Source organism: Akebia trifoliata, chromosome 8 (assembly GCF_017979445.1).
Source record: "Akebia trifoliata isolate Shusen 1 chromosome 8, ASM1797944v1, whole genome shotgun sequence".
Taxonomy (NCBI): domain Eukaryota; kingdom Viridiplantae; phylum Streptophyta; class Magnoliopsida; order Ranunculales; family Lardizabalaceae; genus Akebia; species Akebia trifoliata.
In genome coordinates this window covers 14,806,366-14,825,431 of record NC_141382.1, presented here as the reverse complement: position 1 = coordinate 14,825,431, position 19,066 = coordinate 14,806,366, and the positions used below count along the sequence as shown (strand labels likewise).

The window sequence follows — 19,066 nt, the reverse complement described above, 5'->3', positions numbered from 1 at the left end:
AAGAAAAGTGTTTTAAGTCTAAGACTTGATTACTTATAGATGTTTAGAGGTTATTTTAGGGATATAATGGGGTGAATGAATGAAGGAGTAGAGAATGACATGGATTTTGAACGTGGGGTTATGAAATTTAGAGTTGGGATGAGGGCAGTTGTGTAATGAGTGATTTTTATCCAAATGATTTGGATCCTACTAAATCCATTTGGGTGGAGTGTTTCGTGAGGTAAAATGACGGGTATTTGGTTTAAGAGAATGAGAGTGTAAGGAAGTGGTTTGTGGGTTGAGTGATAGGTAGGTTGAAGAGGTGAGGTGTTTAGGTTAGGAGAATGGGCTGTGTAAGGGATTAGTTGATTGGATTTTGAAAGGGTTAAGGAGATGATGACATGTGTCAAAAGAGACGGGGAGGTGAGGTGATTAGATGAGTTGATTAGAGATAATAAGTGTTTGATTGGAGATGAAAGGTGTGGGTTTGATCTGTAGAAATAGGTTTGTAAATGATGATATGAGTAGGTTAGAGAAGGGTATGGGTTGAGATGGGGGTAGATGATTTGTTTAGAAAAAAGATGATGTAGTAGATTAGAGATGGGTATGGGTTGAGATGATTTTTAGAGAGAGGTGATAAAGGTAGATGAATTGTTAGAAAAAGGTGATGGGGATAGGTAATTGGATAAGGGAGCTGAGTTGGGGTGATGACATGTGTCTCCTTTGGTGATCAAAAGGGTGATTGGTTGATATGGATGATGGTTTGTGGGTTATGAGTTATAGATTATGAATGCAGATTTGATATGGATAATGGTTTGTGAGCTTTAGGTGTGTTGGACTTAGGATTTTGTGAAAGCTTTAGGTTATTTGGGATTGGGAATGATTTATTTAGGATAGCTTTTTTGGGGGTGGGTGTGTTTTAGGATTTAGGTGGTATGGGATTAAGTTTAGGTTAAATTGAATGGGGTGAGAAATGCATTTTTGTGAGTTGAGGGTTCGTGGGCCCTAAACGGGCTTAGAGTAGTTTGATTTTAAGTGTAGAGCAATGAAAGGTAGGTAAGGTGGTGGGTATCCCGAATCTTATGAGTAGGTCCATTAGACTCTTAGGGGGTCTTAGGGACCTTGGATTAATCAAAATGTCACGTTTTGGTGAATTGGTCTTTTTAGGCCCATTAACCAATTATTTAGAAAATCCAATTTTTTTAGGCCCTTTCGAGTAAGAGCCCGTTTAAATTGGGGTGTCTATAGTTGCCCTTCTTTGGAAGAATTGAGTGCAAAGAACTGTAAAGAATAAACTAAACCCCTATTTGTATAGGGCAATTTTTTTTTACAAAAATACGACTTCGAATTGCCGATTGAATTGATGACTTTTGTAAAAAATAACTACTCAAGCACGGGGTCTGATAGAGTTTTGCTTTATTAATTCCTTGATCTTGATGACACGGACCTCGTTTGAGATCTTGGATTTGATGAAAGTTTGATGAATTTTGAAATTCAGGTATTTCTTCAGTTCCGTTTTGACAAATCGGAGTTAAGTGCAACTTGAAAGGTTTTTTGAAATTCTTTTGATTTTTGAGTGATTTCTTATTTTTTTTATTATTTTTTATTATTGTTTGATTTTTGATTTTTTTTTATTTGATTTTTGATTTTTTTTTGAATTTTTTATTTTTTTGTGTGAAGGTTCAATAGTGTTTGAACAAGCTAGGGTTCACACTCTCCATGCCAAAGGTCCCATTGCAATGGGTTTGATTGAGGCTATGTTGTAGTGTTGGGTTCCCGAACTTAACATTTTTCGTTTTAGGGAACATGAAATGACTCCCACCATTGAGGAGTTTGAAGTGTTATTGGGTCTCGAAATGTCGAGCACAGTTGTTGTTCTGCCTTTGTGCGAGACTTTTGACTTCTTGGAGATAAATCGTAAGATTTTTAAGGATTTAACTAATGGATCGATTTTAAAGACCACGTCTAGATCTTTCTTAATCGAGCATCTTACAGATCCTTCGAGGCCGTTGGTTCATTTTAATGCCTTCATTTAGATGGTAGTGAGTCAACTTTTGTTTCTAGGTGGCAGAGACATCATTGACCTTTCTCTCATTCATGTGATACAACAAGTCCGTGAGGGATGCCGATTGGCCCCTATGCTTTTGAGTGAGATGTTTCAATCTCTTACGGCTTGTTCATCTGGTTATGATCAAAATTTTCACGGATGCTCTCCACTCCTGCAGGTAAATTCCAAACTTAGCATAGATTTACAATTTAAACTTTTTAGTTTTCAAGAGTTTAAAATGCTCCTATTTTTGTAGCTTTGGTTTATGGATCACGTGGCTTCAATCGAAGTCGTTAACCACCCATTCTGCATTAATACTGAACTTGTGCTCATGATGTCGAGGTGAGTTACTCCCTTGGTCTCGAGTGGTAAAGAGGAATGGTATGCCTTCATTTCCAACCTTGATGATAAGAAGGTGAGATGGGTTGGTGTGTTCCAACCTCGGAGGTCTCTGGTGATTACATTTGATGGGGTCTGTTTCCTTGTCTTGATTGATCTTCATGGAGCAACCCACAATGTACCCTTTTGGGTTCTTTGGCAATTTGCCTATGATTAGGGTGTGCTCATCCTTGAGAATTTTAGCGAGTTGGTTGGTCCTTTGTCAACTATACTTTTGAGTTGACTCGTGCAAGAATGGAGCCAAGTTGAGATTTTGAGTTGACCCATCTTTGTAGCTCACATATTCCCGTCATACTTGCATTGAATTTGGGAACTCATCTATGGGAGGCAGTCGGTGTCGATAGTGCCTCGAGCATATCCTGGTGCCTCATTCTTCTTTGATTATCGAGATCGAGTAGAGGAATCCCAAACTAATCATCATCGAATTTAGGTTATTTAGCTCATATCCGAGAAGAAGATGCAGAAAGAAATTGCTCGACTGACATCCAAACTTGCACAGTCGAGATCTAATGATAGTGGTGAAGTGGCTAGGCTTCGAGCCAAAGTTACTGATTTGAGGGACCAGCTTGCCTAGAGTCCTCATTTTGATGACTTTACAGCATATTTGGTGAGTCGTGACGCTTCAAATGCTGAAAGAATGATGACCAACCAAGCTACCCGAATCCATGCTTTGGAGGAATGCCTTGACTCATTTTTTATTTCTTACCATGATGTTTGACAAGTTATGTGTTGTATTCTTATTTTTTTTGTATTTTCTTGACATTATTTGAATGTATGCAAAATGTTGAAAGATTTAATATAAAGAAAATAGGTTTTGTACTTACTTAGTCTCATGTATATCTATTATTTTAAAAAAAAATGAAGTTTTGTTGAATAAGTCCTAAATTTATCGTCATTGGCCAAAATAGTAGTTTTTTATTTGAAATTTTATGAAATGTCTATATCACATGAGTACAATAAATTCAGAATTTGTAAAATCTTTGGCTGTGACTATCTTTGTGTTTTTGCTAATCATAAGGGATACGAACGTCAATTGTTCTTTTGGTTCCTTTAGAGTCATCCCCAGTGCCCTGATATTGGAAGATTATTACCTCTTCAGGCCTTGGGACTTTGAAAAGATTTTGCCGTTCACAATTTATACTTTTGCGAGCCAAGAGTTCCTTTTTTTATTTTTATTTTTGTGTCTTTTTTGTTTGTTATCCCCTTATTGTCCCTAGTGCTAATTACTATTTTCATTAGACCCAATTTTCACATTTTTACGCATCAATACCCTTTCAGGTTTTCATTGTGCTGATGCTTTTGATCTTGCCATAGTTTGACTATTTTACTCATAATGCCAGTTTGGATTTTCATTATGCTCTTTCAGATTATGCTTGTATTTTTTTTTATTTTTACATTACAACTCTTGCTCAGAGTCTCTGTGTCTTTGTGGTTTGGTGGCTCAAGTTGAGCTACAAGATCGAAGACTCTACTCTTGTAGTGGAACTTTTTCTTGACTAATCGATATAAATTCTCCTATTGAGTTTTTTGACAACTTTTCATGGTTCATCAACTTAAGTCGAGCCGCGAATCAACTACTCTACGCTTCAAAACGCATTTTTTTTTGAATATCCGATCTGGATTCTCCTCTCGAGTCTTCTAATGACTAATAAGATTTGAGATCCGGATCAAGTTGTAAGATCATTGGTGCTGCTCTTGTCATTGTATTGCCCTAGAACATTCCCTGATCCGAAAGGACTTTCAGTGGGATGAAACATTGACTTAAGTTAATAGTAGTGGAAGGATACAAAAAGGTTAAGGTTTAGGTCTATCTAGAGTGGGTTAGACATGGGATTTGTCTATTTTGTTTCGAAAAGGTGAGGTATGTCTCCTCCCAGTGTCTTTTGAACTTGTTTAGGTTGGAAATTTGGGTCGAGCTCAAGATCAAGTGTCTGAGTTTTTTTGACTTTTTTATTTATTTATTTTGTATTTTTAGCCGTTCATAATTTTTCCTCATGCGGGCCAGGAGTACTTTAATACTTTCTTCTTGATTTTTTTTTCTTTTTGTTTTATTTTATAATTGTTGACTTGTCTCAATCTTAGGTTAAGAAATGAACATGATGGCTCGAAAGGGTTGACTAGGGTTGATAGTTAGTTTATGATAGCAAAGATGGCCTTTCGTCATCTCAGGCGTAATATTTCTTAAGCGAAGACTTGTTCGTCATTTCTGCAAGGATTAGAACTTCTCCTGTCATTACCTTTTGCACGATAAATGGTCCCTCATAGTTTAGTTAAAACTTTCCTCTGGCGTCTTCTTGGATTGGTAGAATCTTCTTTAAGATGAGGTCTCCTAACAATAAATCTCTAAGTTTGACTTTCTTATTATAAGCACGTGCAATTCGCCGTTGGTAGATTTGCCGTGGCAAAGTAAGATGTTTTTCTTCAATCAAATTCAGTTGATCGAACCAAGCTTAATCCATTTAGTTTCATCTAACTCTGCTTCCTTCAAGATTCCGAGGGAGGGAATCTCAACCTTAATAGGTAAGACTGTTTCTATTCCGTATACCAACGAGTATGGCTGTGGCGCCCCGCCAAACGCTAACACAAATCCAAAGGTCAAACCTCAAATTACTAGGTAGCATATCGAAATTTGGACATGACTCCTCCTATTTATGATAGTGTTCCACAGAACTTGAAAACCTGAATTTCCAATATACAACAAATCCTGTATATAAAAGTGCAAACATGAAAATAAAAGCGAAAGACTAATTACATCTAATACGTAAGTAGATCAGAGTACGGAAGTTCAACAATATACATGATTACAAAAATACTCACTCTAACATGAGCCTAACACTCAACCCCAAAACCTATATATATCGTGGACGAAACAGACCCTACTAAAGGGTGTAGCCCTAGTGCTCACCATACAACAGATTTTGGTTGTCGATCTGACCAATCAGATACTCCTCATTGTCGACTCTATGCCTGTCTCGGTAACTACAAGTTCTGAAATTAAAAAAAAAATAAAAAGAAAAGGGTGAGTAGCAATGGTTATTGAGTAGGTCCACAAACAATTCATACTAATAACTTCACCTAACGTGATCGAGTAATCATACTGAGTCATTTCAAAACATGCAAAACTTTTACAAATTAAACTACGATTAACTAGTATATATAGTCAAGGATGAGTAACTAAATAGTTTATAAGTCCACATAACATCAATCATCAATACTTACTATACATTTTCATTCTATACAAATATAATTGATAATATTAAAGTAGTAAACATGATTTTCAATTTATAATTCAAATTAGGACAACAAATACATATTACAGAATGGTGGAGCAGTAGAATTAGAGAATTAGGATTCACGACTGGATCTTTCCCAGTCGGGACGTGATATTCCTCAATAAAATTGTAGTTCCTGATTTTGTAGTTGGTCGATGTTTACCATACTTGCGAGACCACTTATCCGACTCAGGTAGGCCATTTGACGTGACTGTAAGTAATGGGTCTTTTTTCGATGTTTCAAAATATTTGACTATTACTAGATTGTTAATGATCACTGACTAATCATCTACGTCTATGCCTATCAGGCGTGCATGTGATTCCCAAATTATGCAACTCCATTCATATACGACCACCTTTACAATACAAGTTCACTGGTAAAGCTAGAAATTAATAGACCCAGATTTCAGTTGTAACTCCACTCTCATATGCGTCTCATACCGCGTATGAGCTTGGTGGTCTCTACCGTACACCAGGATAGTACACCACTCCGAATGATATGATGCACTATCCCTTCAAGCATTCACAGGCTTTTTAACAGCTCACAATATATATATACATTTTCATTTGAAAAGAAAAGAGAAATTAATAATACAAGGTTAAGAATAGATATCCAATTTCCTATCATGCAACTGTGACTATTCGACCTAAAATAAATAACTGAACTCGGAGCCTTTGCATCAGTAGAATTTAAATGAATATGCAATCATTCATTATTCCTAGATATCCTTTCACCAACTTACACACAACATACAATGTAAAATACAGACATCACCCTTCAAGTGTGATTTTGACATTTTATCGTTTCATCCCTTTCCCCTTTTTTCGACATTTTCACTTTTCATCTTTTCAAACCAAGTCTTTCTTTTCAAGCTTTCAATTTCATTTTGATCATCCAATCGAAAAAATATTAATTTTTTTTTAAAGCAGGGTCCCAATAAGTATGCGAAGTCAAACTGTCAAAATTGAAAAAACTAGTGAAAAATTTGGCTAAGTGTCGGAAACTCAAATTTTCAAAGTTCTTGAAATTGAAAATTGATTTTTGAAAATGAAATCATCGAACATGAGATTCAACACCATGTGATTTTTATAACTTAATTCAAAATAATGTGAAAGATATTAACCTTTGAAAATTTGTCGAAATTGTTGAATGGTATATAGCCAGGGATGAGCAACTAAATAATTTAAAAGTTCACATAACATCAATCATCAGTACTCATTATATATTTTTGTTTTTACACAAATATAATTGATAACATTGAAATGATAGGTACGCTTTTCAGTTTATATATTAATATAAAACAACAGCTACATAATACACGATGATGGAGTAATAGAATTAAAGAGTTGGGATTCATGACTAGATCGCTCCTAGTCGGGACATGATATTCCTTAAATAAGTCGTAGTTCCTGATTTTGTGGTTGATCGTTGTTTACCACACTTATAGGACCATTTATCTAGCTTGTCTGGCCGTTTAACGTGACTATAAACAATGAGTGTCTTTTCGATGTGTCAGAACGTTTAACTACTACTAGATTGTTAGTGATCATTACTAATCATCTTCGTATATGCCTATCCGGCGTGCATGTGATTCCCAAGTTATACACTCTATTCATATACGGTCCCACATTTACAATACACGTTTACTGGTAAAGATAGAAAAGAATAGACCTGGATTCCAGTTATGACTCCACTCTCATACGCATCTCATACCATGTATAAGCTTGGTGGTCTCTACCGTACATCCAGTATAGTATACTACTCCGGATGATATGACGTACTATCCCTTCAAGCATTCACAGACTTTTTAACAGCTCACAAAATAGTTATGTATATATATATATATATATATCATTTTCATTTGAAAGCAAAAGAGAAATTAACCATACAAGGTTAAGAATGGATATCCAGTTTCCTACCATGCAACTGTGACTACTTAGCTTAAAATAAATAACAGAATTCGGAGCCTCTATGCCAACAAAATTTAAATAAACATGCAACCAATTATTATCCCTAAATATCCCTTCACCAACCTACACATAACACATCATTATCATCCCTTTACCCATTTCTCAATATTTTTACTCCTCAACTTTTCAAATCAAATATTTCTTTTCAAGCTTTCAATTTCATTTTGATCATCCAATTAAAAGACTATTAATTTTTTGTTAAAACGGGATCCCAATAAGTATGCGAAGTCAAACTGTCAAAGTTGGAAAAATTGGTGAAAATTTGGCTAAGTGTCAGAAATTCAAATTTTCAAAGTTCTTGAAATCAAAAATTAAATTTTGGAAATGAAATCCTCGAACATGAGATTCGACACCATGTGATTTTTATAACTTAATTCAAAATAACGTGAAAGATATTAACTTTTGAGAATTTGTCGAAAATGTCAAAATTTACGTTTTGTTCTTAAACCAAAATTCAGATTTTGATTTTTTGAGATTTAGATATTGAAACCATTCCCATTGTTTCGAAATGGGGGTAAAACCATAATTTCATTATATAACTTAAAGTATATGAAAAGTAAAAATTAAATAGGACATTTACTTAAATGTTTTTAATGAAATAAAGGGTGGGAAAACATGTTAAGTCATTGATTTTGGCAGTGGAACCGCCAGAATGGCCTGCGGTAGGTAACAGTGGCACCGCCAGCTCCTGCCGACAACACTGAATAATTTCACGAAATTTTGATTTTTCGATCATTTTTCGAGTTTTTTCTTCCATTCTTCGAACCTTTCAACCCACTCACGAATTTGTTGTTAAAACATGATAAAAACACATCAAATATCTAATTCGAAGATGAATTTAAAATCAAACACAAGATTTCTATGATTTATAAATACCACACATATTCGTTAAAAGTTCCTAAATGCATAGTTCGAAATCTAAAGTTACTACTAAGAATTGAAAGTCCACTATTGAAGTTCGTGAATGTCAATGGTGATAAGATAGCACTACAAATCAAGGTTGGATGGCATGAGAGTTGAGGTTGGGTTGACTTGGATGCAAAATGAGCGAGGATTTGAAAAACATTTGACGACAACGCTCTTCTTCTCTTCTACAATGAAGATAGACCTAACTCCTAACTCGATGCAGCCTTCGAATAGAGTGTGTTGAGGTTCACTCCTGGCTGATTTTTTATGAAGGATGGGGAAGATGAACGAGAACGGGCCAACAAACAGGGTGAGGTTGTAGCTCTCGTCGTAGTAGACAATTTTGCCTTCTTTGTCGAGGTTCAACTTAGCCTCGTTTGTGTTAGAACTTGATGGCAATGGGTTGAAACCCTTGGATTGATAGTAGGTTGGATTTTGATTCTTTGGAGAAGAAGAGAAAGAATTAAAAGAAAGCCAATTTTCTTTTAAATAGAAAAGAGATGATGGCATCTTTGTAATTTTCCCATTATTCCTAATTTTGGCTATAACTTAACTATTCGGACTCGAAAAATGATGAATGAGTATTCCATTTTGAATATTTTTTCATTGCAGACCTAATGGTGATGTCAAATTTTTCTAATTCTTGCTCTAATGTAATTTCACTATTTTGGATCCCATTCAACACGAAATTCGATGATTTCATAACTTTTTCGTCCGAACTAGAATTCGAACTTGCTTATAGGCTAAAGTATATATATTTGACCTTTTTGAATATAATGGTAAAGTTGGTTTTCCTTGAAAATAAATATAACAATATCCGAATATTTTACTTTAAATCCCTATTTTAGAATTTTCCTTAAAATATCACTATTTGATTTCTTCGAGATACCAGTTAAAATTTAGGGTATTACAATGGCATTGTCCCAGTCGAAGTCCTGAACGAGGTTCGATAAACATGGAACGCAAAAGGTAACATATCGTACCAATCTTTGTATGTAATTGTTATCTTTTTTATGATCATTTTTTTATGTTTTTATTGGCTGCCTTGACTAACCCGTTCATCTTAGGTCTGTAGGATACTAAGTTGTGATGAGTGATTTGGAAGTCCTTGCACATCATGATCATATCCTTGTTCTTGAAGTTTTTTGTATTGTCAGTTACTAACCCATTGGGAAGTCAATACCGATATATGATATTGTTATTGACAAACTTCAAGACGTTGTTTTTGGTAACATTGGTGTAGGATGCAACTTCTACTCACTTAGTGAAGTAGTCGATAGCAAATAGGATGAAGGAGTGCTTGTTTACAGCTTTTGATAAGATTTGTCTGATGACATCCATGCCCTAGAGCAAGAAGGGCCAAAGGGTGGTCATGTTATGTAATTCTAAAGGCGAAGTGATCTTATTGGCATAAATCTGGCATTGATGGCATTTTCAAACATGCTAATAGTAGTCACTCTCCATCGTTGTCCAATAATATCCCATCTTCATAATCTTCTTGGCTAGCATGTGACCATTCATGTGGGGTCCATAGAATCTCTCATGTATAGTCTCGATTAATTGTTTTTCTTCTACTTTTGCCACGCATTGGAGCAGGACTTCGTGATGTCATTTCTTGTACAGAATATCGTTGTTTAGGAAGAATTGGCCTGTCAATTTTTGAATGGTTCTTCGATCATTTGGCGTTACATCTGAGGGGAGGGTTCGATATTCAAGGTATGCTTTGATGTTCGAGTATCATGACTTTTCTTCAGACTCTTCTACTTCGATGGGTAGATAATAGGCCAGCTCATCTTAAATTTCGATCTCGATAGAGTTGATAACTAGATTTTTTGAAATACTGATCATGGAAGCGAGTGTAGCTAGTACATCTACGAATTGATTTTTAGCTCTCGGCATGTATGTGAATGAAATCTTATTAAAGTTTGGCTTAATTCTTTGTGATACTCGTGGTAAAGGATCCATCTCTACTATTGGGTCTTTCATTCCCCAATCATCTGATCGACTACTAGGCTTGAATCTCCGAATACGTCAATTTCATCTATCTCAAGATCTATTGCTGCTTTCAACCCTGATATACATGCTTCGTATTCCGCCTCGTTGTTAAGACATTAAAACTTTAATCTGATGGCAATTGGTATATGGGACCCATTTAACTTGATCAAGACTACCCCCATTCCATTCCCTTTTTTATTAGTTACTCCGTTAAAATACATTTTTCAACCTAGTTTTTCTTCATCGTTCTCAATCTTAGTGAGTAATAGGGCTTCGTCAGGCAAGTTTGTCTTTAACGACTCATTAATTGAGTAAAGGGTACTCGCCTAAGTGATTGACAATGGCATGTCACTTGATGACCTTTTGAGTGATATAGGTAATGTCAAACTCAGATAACAATAATTACCATTTTGCAGTGTGACCTGTTAGCGTTGATTTTTCAAAAATGTACTTCAAAGGGTCTATTCTGGCAATAAGCATAGTCAAGTAACTAAGCAAATAATCACATAGTCCATTGAGATGCCCAAACTAATGCATAGTAAGTCTTCTCAAGTGTCGAATATTTCACTTTGCACTCGGTAAATTTCTTGTTGAGATAGTAGATGCCATATACCTTCCTTCTTGATTTATCATGTTGCCCTAATACATACCTCATTGATGTCTCTTGCACTGAAATATACATTAGCAAAAATTGCCCTGAAGTAGGAAGGATTGAGACTAGTGGATTGAACAGATATTACTTGATATTGTCGAAAGCTTCTTAACAGTCCTTGTTCCACTTCTTTGGTGTATCTTTTTTGAGTAGCTTGAAGATTGACTCACAAATAGGTGTGAGTTGAGCAATGAACCGACTAATGTATTATATTCTCCTTAGAAAAATTCAAACATCTCTCTCTGAAATGGGTGCCTTCATTTTGAGGATATATTTAGTCTTTGTTGGATCTATCTCGATACCTCTTCTATTGATGATGAATCCTAGTAGATTGTCCGATGTTGCCCCGAATACACATTTTGTCGGGTTGAGCCTTAAATATACTTCTTTAGCCTATCGAACAACTTCTTGAGATTTACCGGATGATCTTCTTCTATGCCAGACTTAACGATTATGTCGTTTATGTAAACCTCTATTTCTTTATGGATCATGTCATGGAATAATGTGGTCATCGCACATTAATAAGTTTCCCATATGTTCTTTAACCCGAATGGCATGACTTTGTAGTAGAAAATACCTCAGGGTGTAACGAATGTAATCTTTTCTTGGTCCTCTTTTATCATTTTTATCTGGTTATAGCCCGAGAACTCATCCAAGAGCGAGAACATGCCATGCTCTACTGTACTGTTGACTAGAGTGTTAATGTGTGGTAGTGGAAAATCATCCTTAGAACTAGCTTTATTCAGGTCTCGATAGTCAACACATATGCGTACCTTTTCTTCCTTTTTAGGTATTGGGACGACATTAGCTAACCACTCGGGGTAGGTAGAAACTACGAGGAATCCTACTTGGAGTTGCAGCATGACCTCATCTTCGACCTTGAGGGTCTATTTTGACTTCAACCTTCTTAATTTCTACTTGATTGGCTTGCTTCCAGGAGCAATTGGTAATTTGTGGACATTAAGATCTGTCTAACCCAAGCATATCTCTATATGACCATGCAAAGACATCTTGATAATCCTGTAAGAGTTTGATCATTTTGTTGCTGTGTTAGTAAAGCTCTGATCTTGAAGATTCGTGAGTCCTCTTCGATACCAAGATTGATTGAATCTGTACCCCCAATGTTTAGATGAACACCTTTCTCGTGACATTCTACCAAGTCATTGATTTTTTTAGGTGGGTATTTCATTTCGTCCTCAGACTTTTCTTTGATCCCTATGAGGTCAAAGTCGAGTTCAAGATCGAAATCATACTGATCCATTTTAAATTTTATTCTATCTTGGTACTCATTTGATCGAGATAAATCTCTTGAAAACTCTTTTTTCAATTTTTGAAAAATATCTATTTTTTACAATTTTAAAAGTTTTTTATTTTTTTTTTATTTTTCGAAATGTTTTTGATTTTTGAGGAATATTTGATTTTTTTATTGTTTTCTAGATATTTGAAATAAGAACAATCATGCAAATTCATTAGTAAAGATAGGGAGCCTTCAAAATAGTCTTTCCCTAAGGACGAATGCTTTTTATGGTCCTCATGCAAATTAGATTTGTTAAATGGCATTTTTTATAGGCTTCAACAGCCTCAAGGGCTAAGAGGAATTCTTTCTAGTTGTACAAGACCTCTCATTCTCTGATGGGACGAATGAGGTGGGAAGGTGATTCTGTTGGTGGTTCGGAGATGACCATTATCTCAGGTTGAATGCTGTCAGACTTTGGCATGGTCCCTCCCAAGCTTGGTGGGATGATGGCTGATACCCAATCGATGCTGATGGAGAAGGGTGGTTCATTTTTTTTGCTTGTAGTGATTTCCACTTTTGCAGGTTCTCGGGTTGTTTTTTGTAGACTTTTGTTGGAATCTCCATTGAATAGGATATCAATGCCTTCCACGAGGGATAATTGAGACTCAACAACTGAGTCTTCTTGAATGTGTTGGGGTTTGTAACTTACTATTCTCGACTTCCTAGTTGGCTTGTTAGCAGTGGTTTTGATAAGCTGTCGGGTCTAGCTTGAGATTTTTAAAAGTTAATGCTGATATGAGGAACTTTACCCAGATTCCAAATATTTGGTTCACGATTTTGTTTTTCTGGCTAGTCGAAGTTCTTTTTTTTTTCGTTCATATCCGATATGTCCCTTTTTGTAGGCCTGAACCCCAAACCGAAATAATGAGTGTGTTTCTTCGCTTCAAGTGGCGTGATTTTTCCTTTTCCTTCCAATCCCAATCCTTATCTGGGTCGGTAACCTGTTTCCTTCAAAACCCGTCCAATCATCAGATTTGTCCTTGATAATTTTGTTTTTACCTTCTCTTTCCTTTTTTCGACATGATTAACGATAGTGAATTGGTAAGAATGGTAAAATACCTTATCCTTCGTCATTTCTATGTCAATAAAATGAATGTGCAGAACTCTCCCAACTGGGATCAAGTTCTCTGCTAAGACAGATATCATCCAATATCCCATTATAAACTTGACCCTTTGGTGCAAAGAGGAAGGTACTGTAGACACCCCATTTTTGCACTCGCCTGATTAATCAACTCGTCAACCCGATCGCAAGGATTCCCAATGATGGATGTGTATTCCGTTGCTTTATTTTGTTACCAGATGTGTTTCAGAAATCCGGATGAGGTATCTCGAATTGACAAAACCTTTGAAACCACGCTACGCTAGGAAAATACGACCCCAACATAGAAATCATCATCTTGCAGACCAAAAAAGAAACTTCACGATAAAAATCACTAAAAATTGATCAAATTACCAAAATACCCCTGACATCAAAACAACCCTAGAGCCTACGTTACGCTTAGGAAAACTTTATCAAACACATAAAATAACAAATCGGAACCAAATAAATCATTTCGCCAATTTTAACAAAATCTGATAAAATTACGAAAATGCCCCTCATAAAGTTCACAATCATTTCACATAAAAATTTTCATAAATGACACAAACCAACATTCTTATTGAATTCCTTGTGAAAAACCGATTCTAAAACATCCTAGAACATTAAAAACCGACTTAAAACGTGAAAAGTCCTCTCCGGGGGCAAAACGGTAATTTCACAATTTTCATAATTAAAAAATTCGAAATTAATAAATAAAACATTAAATAATTAAAGTGAAATATAATGAAATTAATTTAAAATTTTGAACCTAAAAAATCGATTAATCGGATTCTCAGACAAAATTGTTGAGGGTTCGTGGGATATTTCTTTAAGGACCCCTCCATTTGGGGGTCCAAAGAATTAAAGAAATAATGGAAGGGGGTTCTCCAAAATTAAAAGTAAATCAAGCAAGACTGAAGTCAAGGTATTAAAGTCAATCAAGTGAGACTGAAGTCAAAATTAAAGTCAATTAAGCAAGACTGAAGTCAAAATATTAAAAGTCAATCAATTAAGACTAAAGTCAAAACATTAAAAGTCAATCAAATAAGACCAAAAGTCATAATAGAATTATAATTGATTAATAACTCTATCTAATAGAGTTCTAACTTAAAAATAATTCTACCTGAAACAATTCTAATTAAAACATAATTCTACCTAAAACAAGTCAAACTAAAACACAACTTTAATTAAAAGATCTATAATTAAACACTAACTCTATCCAAATCAACCCCTAAAAATATCTATAAATAAAGGTGCTCACACCCTATTTTCGGATCAAATCATAAACCCTAAGAGAAGTAGGTCTAGAAGCTCCCCTAGCCCCCCATAAACCCTAGTTTTGGATCCCCAACTCCTTACTTAACATCCCCCCTTCGATTTTAGCATAAGAAACGCCTAAAAGCCTTCCAAAAACACCCCCAAATCCGCAAAAAACTTGAAGAGTTCAGATCCAAAAGTAAGGAGATACCTCAGTCTAGGAGATCCGAAGTCAAATCCGGAGACAAGACGAAGCAAGGGAGCACGGTACAAGAAGCTCTTTTTGTCAGATCTGAGGGAACAAAGTCCTTGCCATCGGAAAGGTAAACTTTTTATTTTTATTTATTTTCTTATCTAGGTTTTAGCAATTTAATTTACTTGGGAATTTAGTAGAGACCGGCTTTGGCCGGGCGGGGTTGGTGCCTAACACCTTCCAACCCCGTAACTTGATCCCCGAATTCAGTTTTTTTTGGTTTTAGATTAGTTTTTATCCGTTTAGAGTCATTGATCGGTTCCTAGACCGTAATAACTAGGTGGCGACTCCCAAACCTCAAGGGTCAAAAGCGGATCCGCGCACCCCGCGGATCGAGGGCGCTTTCAGGTACCACCCCAACAATATGGATCTATGACTTACCCAGCAGTAAGTTGAAAGTTGTTAGTATTTCCATGGCCTCAAATGTACAAAGGCCTATAGTGATTGGTAGGTCCACTTCTCTTAGAGAATCCCTTTTTAAGCTGTCAAAATCTCGGATGACCTTGTTGTTGGGTTTGACATTTGATCAGTTAGCGTTGAGTTTTCGAAAGGTTTTAAGAGGATAAACATTGAGGGCTAAGCCATTTTCGATTAGTACTTTAACAACCATCATGCCCTTGCACATGACCATGATATTTAATGGTTTGACGTGCCACCGTACTTCTGGCACGAATTCACTTTCTGTGAAGATGATGGGGTTGGGAGCCATGATCTGACTAACTATCTGCTCCAACTGTGTCGACGAAGTTGTCGTAAGTACATGCGATTTTCCTAGGATTCTCAATAATACTTCTTGGTGTTCCTCCAACTTTTGTAGAATACCCAAAATACTGATCTGAGTTGGGTGCTTGTTCAATTGGTCCACTATATTATGTTCATTATTGCAAATAAGCTTAATGAAGTCTGCCACCTCCTTATCCGACATTTTCCCTTTTTTCTCTTCCTTGTCATCTTCATTTATCTTGCCCTTTTTTTTTCTTATTTTTTCCTCATCAACTGTTCATTTTGCTACTTCTTTTATCTCTTCCTTGATGCTTACCCCTTTTATCGATATTTTCTAGCACCTCCCTACTTTTTTCATGTGGCCAATGTTGGCCGCCATCATTTTTTTCATCGTCTCGACCCCGACTGATGTGATGATAGTTGTCTCGTAGCTCCATGAGACTGCTTGATTAGAGCTATAGGGGAATGGTTTAGGTGAGCGTATGGTCATTGGAGGTGGATCAAGTTTTACATTAAGGATAAAGGGTGGTGGTTGTGATTTGGATGTTGTGGCGATGGGAAGAGCTACTCGAGGAGTCGATGAAATATAAGGAATGATGAGTGGTGGTCGTGAGGATGAGGTGTAAGGTTTATGAAGAGGCGGCCGAGTTAAATTTTGAAGATTTGACGATGTACAAGGTATAATAAGAGGTGGTCGGGTAGTAGTATTGGGAATTTGATGAGTAAGATGGATGGTGAGATCAACTATTCTAAGTAGTAGTTACAAGTTTCGAGGTGGGTTCGTTGTATACTGGAAAATGGTGTTAACTAATGATGTCTCTAGTTCCCTTGTTAGGTGGATTCTGATCTTCGTCCCGATAGGAGCTATCAAAGTTGATGGATTAAAATCTAATTTTTTCAAAATGACATTTATTCTGTGCCCATTTCCCCCTCCATTGGGAGTAGGTAGGGGGTTTTGGTTGATGTTCTGCTGTTGGGTGGGATGTGTTGGTCCATCCAATATAAGGGCTTTCTTGTTTATCAGGTTCTGTACCTGATGTTTGAGTTGCCAGCACTGATTTGTAGAGTGCCCTGGAGCACCCATATGTAATTCACGAAACAAGTTAGGGTTGTACCTTGGTTCTTTCTCAACTTCTGGATTTGGTGGTCGTTTGGTAAGATATTTTCCTTTGAGCAAGATTGGGAGTAAATCTGACAGTGTCATGAGCAACCTGATGAACACTATATTTACCATGTTGGGACATGCCTATTGGTTCTACCCTTATTGTGGTACTTGTTGTACGACTGGTGGAGGATTTGCTCAGAATGGGTTCTAAGGTGTGAGGGTCCAAGTTGGTGGAGGCGTTGGAGCCTATGAAGTAAACGAAACTTGTGGTTTTGGTGCTAGTACCGGGATGAAGATGGGTCGGTTTGATTGTACATTGTTAACTTGTATTTGTTCCTTCTTCCTTCCCAATGGTACTAGCTTCCTTTGTGGAGGTGCCCCTGCTGCTGCCCCTAGGCTTGTGAAGTCAAATATCAGATCGATTCGGATCCTGTCCTCGACCCGATCTACTACTTGTACTAGATTTAAAAAGGAGCCCGTAGTATGTCCCACCAGATGAGTATAAAAGGCGTGTCCTAGTATTTAGCTAAACGTGGTGTTCATCTCTTGCTCGATCATCGTAGGCCTTACTTGTGAAGCAAACTCTCGCCACCTCTGGGATACTCTTTCACTATTTCTCTCTGTTTTCGTGTCATTTTAGACATGTCATTTTGGTTCAGACCCATATCTGTATTGAACCTGTAATTATGCTAGAATATTTTCGCTAGGTCTTGCCAATTCTTAATAAATATGTGATCTAGTTCTGAAAATCATTTGATGGTCGACCCCGTTAGGTTTCTTTGGACCAACTATACTAGCAATCTGTCATCCTCATCGTACTGGCATATTGAACCATAGTACAACTTTAGGTGTGACATAGAACACCCTACCCCATTGTACTTCTCGAACTCCAGACACTTGAACTTGGCCGGCAACTGTGCGTTAGGATAGAAGCAGAGGTCCTTAAATCAAGTTTTGTTCATGGTTTTGATGCCTTTGATTATCCTTATTTCCTCATGAAGAAACTCAATTTTTTGGGCCATCTTCTCGTCTATCATGTTTTTAGTCTTTGGGCCTTATATTTACACTCATCATTAAGAATGACCACAGGGGGTAGTCGATTATACGGAATGTAAAGTGGGGGCCCTTGCTATCCCGGCACTGTGGGTGGTAGGGTGGTCTATGGCCCTTGTGAAGGTTGCTCGGGTAGATCCTGGTTTGACCCCAATGCATGGTGTTGTATTGTCCGGGCCTGTATAAAGCTGGCATTGGCTAACACGACACTCAACATATTTTCTTGCCACTCAGTAATTTTCAATAATGTTGTAATCTTTGCATCAATATCTAACATTTCGGTTGTTGCAGGTTATATTGTTTCAGATGTACTCATGGTAGTGGTTGAAGATCTGAAAAAATACAGAGGTACCTCTGGCTATTTATATTTCTTTTGGTTGGCCACCTGTGGGTATAGAAGACCAAGCGTTATTATCTTGTTTACAAAAAAGAAAATGCACGATGTTTTATTAGGTCGGATAAAGTTATTTTTGGCATGGAACCGACATCAACGTGGAGTTGGCATCAGCACAGAGCTGGATTATGTATTTTTTTGAAAATAATTACATCAGCATGGAGCTGACATCAACACGGAGTTGGCATCAGCATAGAGCAAGGTTGCATATTTTTGAAAATAATTACATCAGCACGGAGCTGGGTTGTGTACTTTTGAAAATAATTGCATCAGCACGAAGCTGGCATTGACACAAAATCAGTATAACATTTTGAAAAAGGAATTACATCAACACAGAGCTGGCATTGACATGGAGTCCGTAAAATATTTTAAAAAAAGAATTTCCTCAGCACAGAGCTGGCATTGACACAGAATCGGTAAAACATTTTGAAAAAGAATTTTTCTCAGCACGGAGCTAGCATCGATACAACTTCGGTATAACATTTTGAAAAAATAATTACATCAACACGGAGCTGGCATTGACACGGAGTCGGTAAAACATTTTGAAAAAAGAATTTTCTCAGCACGGAGTTGGTATCGATACGGAATCGGTATTATTTGAGAAAAAAATTACATCAGCATGGAGCTGGCATCAATATAGAGTCGGTATAATTTAAAATGATTACATCAACACGGAGTCGGTATA

At 36.6% G+C, this 19,066-nt stretch overlaps 1 pseudogene; it reads left to right on the top strand.

The window, feature by feature from the left end:
• The first annotated feature begins 1,790 nt into the window (after nucleotides 1-1,790).
• LOC147396244 (ABC transporter B family member 4-like) overlaps nucleotides 1,791-19,066 on the top strand; it is a 28,074-nt pseudogene continuing 10,798 nt past the window's right edge.